The sequence below is a fragment of the Sesamum indicum genome, linkage group LG10, assembly GCF_000512975.1.
Source record: "Sesamum indicum cultivar Zhongzhi No. 13 linkage group LG10, S_indicum_v1.0, whole genome shotgun sequence".
Taxonomy (NCBI): domain Eukaryota; kingdom Viridiplantae; phylum Streptophyta; class Magnoliopsida; order Lamiales; family Pedaliaceae; genus Sesamum; species Sesamum indicum.
Window position 1 is genome coordinate 9080332 of NC_026154.1, and position 6009 is coordinate 9086340.

Here is a 6009-nt window from a genome sequence, read left to right on the forward strand (position 1 = left end):
TAAATTATTATTAACTTAAATATTGATTAATTTAAATCATTATGTAGTTAAATATTTTAATCAATTATATTATTATGAAATATATTGAAGAAGAAGTAGGCTTAAAGAAGTGCTGAAAAAAAGACTCAAAATAGTTGTTGTTATATTTTCTGTGCGCTTTTATTAGTAGCTTACACGTTTCTTTCCTTGTTTGTTTTCTCTAAACACGTGTGTCACTTCTTTCCTTGGCACGCTTCACATAATTTATAAATTTTATAAGATATAATTTAATTATAATTAAATTAAATTTATGCATAGCACCAGGAGCATGTTAATATGTATATATACAAACAAAAAAAATTATACTGAAAAAGAAAAAGGAAATGGCAAGACTCACTTTTATTATTTTATAATTTCACATATTCAATCAATTTGGTCAACCCTCATAACTAATTTCTGCTACATCAAAAATACATATACCTATATTCAACATTCTCACACCTATATACCTATATTTGGAAACAACTAATCCAAACATATTCTCAGTTTTCGCACAAAAACCAATAAAGCATTTCTACACAAACCCAATTGTTGGAAACTGAAAATGAAAATGAAAATACAACCAAACGGGCACCTAATATCCAATAATTAAAGCAAAGTTAAACATACTCATTAACAACACACAATTATAAATTCTCAACCAAAAAACATGCCATAAAAGCCGGTTAATACATGTAAACATGCTTAAAAAATATAACACATGTTAAATTCTAGGCTATACACCGAGCATGCCTCTAGTACAACTTGTAGGAAGCGGATAAGCCTGGGAAGCAAGGGGGAAGAGCGAAAAATCAAGATTTGATAAATCAAAATATAATATAACCCTATCAATGGTGTACCCTTGATCTATCCTCGGAGTTCGATGTACAATAAAACAAATATAGGCCAAGAACAAAGAGAAAAATAAGAAACATAATTTAAGTGAGATCCTTACCCTCGTACTTCTCTTTAATCGCTTCTTTCGTTATTCTAATTCTCCATACTGTTCACGGAGATCTCAATGGAGAGTCCCTCTAAAACCGTGCACAAGGTCACGGGATTGCCTCCTCCTCGTGCTAGTAAGAAAGAAAATGGGAATAATGCAAAAATCATGCTATCAAACTAACGGATCAATCTTTTACAGTCTTTCTCTGATTCAAATTCAAGAAAGAACTAGGGTTCTTGGAGAAATACTCGGTTAGAGAGAAAAGCAAAGAGAGATGACTTTAGTGTGTATAAAAGATGTGTGTTAGTGTGTATGAGATAGATAGTCCGGTATATACTAGACCTAGTCTTTGTATGCACTTGAACTTTATCCAAGGTGGTTAACTAAACCACCTCAATACTTCCATATCATGCTAGCGAATTCTAGGAACATCCTAGGCCAGAAAATTTGGCCAACCGTACACCTATAAGAAGTCATCTTATCTTTTGACCTAGAGTAGGTCAAATAGGCAATTGGCTTGGTTTAAGGACAAGGCCTTGATTTAAATAAATCAAGTCAAAATCGAATGTCAAATTATATTCAATTTAATTCTAAGCCCATCAAATAAATTCATGTCTTTTAATCTAATTAAAAGACCCAAAACCCACTCTCTCTCTCTCTCTCAATGTATAGATCCAATTTATAAATTAAATAGAGTCCAACCAAATTAATTCAATTAATTTAAAAGACCAAACTAAAAATTAATTAATCTTTGTGAAAACCCAACCCATGAATTTTTACATAAATGATCTCAATCATTTATGTTCTCCAAGAAATTATTTTAATCTAATCAAATTAATCCTCTTCCTTACATAATTAATTTTAATTCCATCACATTCCAGTGACAAGTGTGTGACTCTTTAGGTTTACCCTCAACTAGATTTGGGTGTATGTGATCAATATAATTAATTAAATCTAATTTAATTAATTATATCTTATTAACCAATAATCAGAAATGGCTCGTTACCATGGGTGACCATCTAGTAACAATCCATGATATTAGAGACTAGGTGAATAGTGGCGTGAACATTAGGTTTCAAGTTTCATACAAGTTCCATCTTTCCATCAACCGTCTCCTAATCGGGCATGAAATTGGGCGTCGGTTCTAATCCTGGACTAGGTATCTGTACTCATAACTCGAGTCCTTGTTTACCCTACTGATTGACATAGGAAAATTTATTCCATTCATTCAGTCACTGTGGCCACGGATTTTAAGGGTTTAAACGGGTCTCAGAGCATATAGGATATATTGCTATCACAATATGACAGGGAATGAATTCTATCTTAGAGTCCACGGTCTTCCCTCAAGGCTTCTGTATAAAGATTCCCGCGAGCTAGTTCAGTCAGTCAACCACCTTGTTAACTAATCCACTAAAATCGCATAGACAACTTACGTCTCCTACCAATGAAATGCAATGACAAACTTAGTGTCAAGCCCTTTCTCGAGGTCCTCGACTAGAAATATTTCATATTGGCCCTCAAAAGTTGGTTTCAGAGTTGTCAAACATATACGCAGATCAATTACATGGGTTTAACTTTTTGATCTGTGGGATTTTTGTTGTGATAATGAAACGCCATCGAATGTAGTAAGTAAGCACAACAAAACACTAATTCATTTTGATGAACTCTTACTATAATTATCATTACATTATTATCTTGATAAAGATTGAGGAATAGAAAACAACCAATCTAATTGGTTTTGTGGTCACCTATTCTTATATTTTTGTCCAAATATGTGGTTCATTTGGAGAAAAAAAATGCAGTTGCGATATGTTTCAATCGACAGGTTACTCTTACTGCCATGATTGTGCAACAATTGGATCTAAAAGAGCTAAAATAGGTTGTTATGTAGATGAATGTTATAAGAAATTAGTATTTGAGGGTTTACAGTGACATGATTCATGTTGACCCTGGGCCAAATAATTACATAAAAACAAACTTTGAGCCCTTCAAACCACCAAAGATTATGAAAAAAAAAAAAAGAGGGTGCGCCAAAGAAGCTTAGGAGAAAGTGTTCTGATGAGCTTCAAACAAGAACATCAACAAGGAAAGGATCGGCACATACATGCACCAAATGCCTAAAACAAGCCATAACAAGCAACGTTGCAAAAATCAAATACATACTAAATCCAATTTCTTCAAGGTTTGTATAGCAAGTTTCTTTTCTTTTCTTTTTTCTTTTAGGTTTTATGTGCTTTATAAGATCTAATATGTGCTTTCGCTCTTTTTTTTTTTTTTTGTTTTTTGCAAGTAAGTGTATGTGATGAAATTCCACATGGATCTGAAGCCCCCTGTAAGTCAAGAGCAGCTTGCCACAAGAGGAAGAAAGGTAAGCATTCAACAAGTTATTTTTTTTTTTGGTTTGTTTTCTTCCAATGTGTCTTACTGTTTTGCTGTTTTAATTCAAGTAAACTGATTTAAAACTGATACTCAACTGTTATAATTTTTATTGCAGGAGCAAATTGGCAATCAAAGCCCCAAAAATAGAGGGTTATTAGGTAGGAATGTTTGAGGTGCAACTCCTTCGACAAGTCCTTCAACACTTGGAAATAGAACATACACCAAAGCCAACAATTTTAGAAGTTTTGGACAGGATCAAAGAAAGATCATTATGATATTATGATGAATTTTTGGATTTTATAAAATCTTCTATGTTTTATTGGTTTGTTAAGGGAATGATATTTTGTTGAGTGAATCAAAACTTGTGTTCATTTTTTCTACATTGAATGTTGTTATTGTACATCAAGAGAAACAATGTGAATGTGTAAATTTGAGGCCTCAAAATTATTGAACACAAGGTTGCAAATTCGCAATGAACTGCAATTTTATGTTTACTGCAAATTCTTGTTGGCTATCAATTTTTTTTTCTTTTTGCCATGTATTATATATTTGGGGCCTCAAATTCCTGTTGTCTATCAAGTTTTTTTTTTCATCCTTTTTTTCCTTTTGCATTACCCAATTCCTGCCATTGCAGTTCTCAAATACAAATGCTTAAAACAATTCAAATTATTACATAACATTACAATTAAATGCAAAATAGTTTATTTATTTAATTAGGCAATATCAGAGTTTTAGAAGTTAAATAAGAACAATATTAATTTGCATTGCGTCATTTTAATTTCATCAATATTACTAACACTAACAAAAATAGTATAGTACTAACTCCAACCCAGAACTAAAGTTTGCTAATTTTTCTTCTTTGCCATCCTTCAATACCCTTGAAACAGAGCCACCATCTTTGAAAACCTTTGAAACAACTTCATCACCATCGATCTCCTCTTCTTAAAACCCAGATCCACACTGCTCCTCAAAAATTCATCAGCAGTGTGTCATTGACCATGGAAAATTAGGGGAAGGCCATGGTGCTCTCTCATGCTCCACCTAACAAAAAAAATTATAAACTTGATATCTGCAACAATAATATAATTTACCTTTTGAGGGCTTTATTTGGGATTCCACCACTCTAATGTTAACCTTCAAATTGCACCCACACAATGGAATTTTTGGGTAACTTGTTGTTGCACGGTTTTGATTTGCTTTTCCGAAAGAGGGGTTTGATATTTCTCTAATCTTTTAGCAAACTTCATAAACAAATAAAATAAAATCTCCGAAAAGAAAGTGAGAAAAAGTGCTAAAGGTGAGGGTCTGAAGTTGGAGAGCATTCAATATTTTTATCTAACTACAAAGGGGCAAAATAGTACAAACATGATGCTATTCAAGTCGCATCCAGGGTGCATGGGTCACTCTTTTCGGTCTTAGGGGTTTAATTACTATATTTTATAAACACAAGGAGGTAATTTAGTATTTTTTTTAATCACATAGAGGTATTTTACATATATGTCATATCACAGGGTGATATGTAAAGCTATCCATTTAACCGGTAAGATATCCACCATAGGACGCAATACCTAAAATTTAGTTGTGCGAAATTAGAAACTGAATACATGCTTTCTCTGAAAAAGAATAAACCTAAGAGAAGTGTTAAATATTGAATGCATATGGTATGGGTGCATAAAATTCTCAAGCTAAGTGAAAAATTTGATAAGGCAAATAGATTAGGATCAACAAATTGCAGTAGTATAAAGTATACAAATAATAATTCAAATAATCATTCTATCATCTTCTTAATCATAAAATATTGGTCTTGAAAATATGTTGATGGAGCTACACTCTTTTTTTTTTTGTGGGTGTGTTTTTGAGTGATGGAGCCAAACTCTTGAAAGCCGCAAAGCTTGTGCCAAGCTATTTTTTGGTGTAGGAAAAGAGCCCGAATTTCATCAATTTTATCCACCTATTAGCAATTGCAACTTGCAAAAAAAAAAAAAAAAAAATTTAAAAAAAAAGATTGATACAGATGAAAGTGGTAAGACATGGGGATGAATGTGTTTGCGTGCGCGTGGGGAAACAACAATTACTCTCTAAAAAGATGTGGACATCTAAAAATATTAAATAATACAAGTGATTTTAAAAATTATTTAATTATATTCACAATTTATTTAAGGGTATAATTATCATATTTTAAAGTTAATATTAGCGATATAAAAACTGTCGTAGTGTGAATGTAGAAGATTTTCTTTTATAATAATTTATATTTAGATATATAAATATAAGTAACATGAAACATTTTAAAAAATGCTTTCAAAATATTTTATAAACTTCAATATATTTTATAAAAAAGATATATTCCAACACTTGAGAAGCTAAGTCAAACATCATTTTACTAAGGGTGTATTTGGATTTGAGGGAAGTATTTGAAAAAAGTATTTCAAATGACTCTGTTTAAAAATTTGAAATCTATCCATATTCATCAAAAAACAATTCAAAATTAAAATAAAAAAATTTGAATTTTTTTAAATTTAAAATAATCCAAATATATTCAAAGAATTTGTTATATAATGAATTTAAAAATTTCAAATGCAATTCAAAATTTTACTCTCAAAGATTTAAAATAGAGCATATTGGAGGTGCAGCTAATATATTACAAAGTGATTTTTTCTTTTACTCAT